Source organism: Cicer arietinum, chromosome 4 (assembly GCF_000331145.2).
Source record: "Cicer arietinum cultivar CDC Frontier isolate Library 1 chromosome 4, Cicar.CDCFrontier_v2.0, whole genome shotgun sequence".
Classification (NCBI taxonomy): domain Eukaryota; kingdom Viridiplantae; phylum Streptophyta; class Magnoliopsida; order Fabales; family Fabaceae; genus Cicer; species Cicer arietinum.
The window spans coordinates 3,790,514-3,791,706 of NC_021163.2; positions in this window are offsets into that span (position 1 = coordinate 3,790,514).

Genomic DNA, 1,193 nt, shown 5'->3' on the forward strand with positions numbered 1-1,193 from the left:
TATTATAATTATATATCACTTAAATAATTTATATATATATATATATATATATATATATATATATGTGTGTGTGTGTGTGCGCGCGCGCCGTGTATGTACTTCACAAAATAATATAATTAATTTTTATTATAATTATATATCACTTAAATAATTTATATATATATATATATATATGTGTATGTGCGCGCGCGCACGCACGAGAGAGATAAAATATTAGAGAGACTTAGAAGAGGGAGAGAGAGGAGATATAGGGTGAGAGAAAGACATGAAATATTAGATAAAGAGATAAATAAAAAACGAGGAGAAGAAAGTGAGAGAGACGTGTGTGAGTAGAGAGAGAGAAAAGAGGGGAAAAGAAAGACAAGAGAGTGTTAGAGCATCATAGAGATGTGATAGTAGATACTCTTAGTATAATATATCTACTGGAGATAGATAAAAGAAGGAGAAAAATAAACAAAGGAAAGAAAAACATATACAGGTATATGAGAATACATGGAGATTATAATATTTAGTAAAACTAAAAACAATATTTTAGTGTTTTTGATAACTTGTATGTGAAAAATCTCATAACTTATCGAGTGACAAATTATGTTTGATCCCTTGCTTCCTATTTTGTCGAAACTCATAATCAAATTTTTAAATTATAATAAAATTTGTATCTTATTATTTTTTATCATATGTAATGCATCCGATATTTAGCCCGTAATCATAGTTCCACCCGTGCGTGTAAAAGATATAAAATTTGATGATTCGTTTAGAATTATTAGAACTTAGATTCCAAGCCTTGATTAATCAACTATATATTTTTGTTTCGTTTTTCTTTTAGCCTTCTTTTGCGCCAATGACAATAATCATTTTTAAATCAAATTTGAAAGAAAAAAAATACCTCCCCACGCACACCAAACCTTGCACCTCCCTCACTGTTTCTTTCTTTCTTTATTTTATTTTCCTTTTTCTTTCAATTTCTCATCCCCTCTCTCACAACAGCAAATCATCACTCAGAGCGTCTACAACGGTGAACTCAATATGGGTTATTTAGATGGAGTCCACTGTGCCACATCATCTTGAAGCAATTCATTCATTTTCTATTCCAACTGTCAACTCAACGTGATTCAAGTTCTACTATGCCACATCACCCTAAATCAACTCATTTATTTTTCACGGTTTAACTTTTAAAAAATCATATTATATTC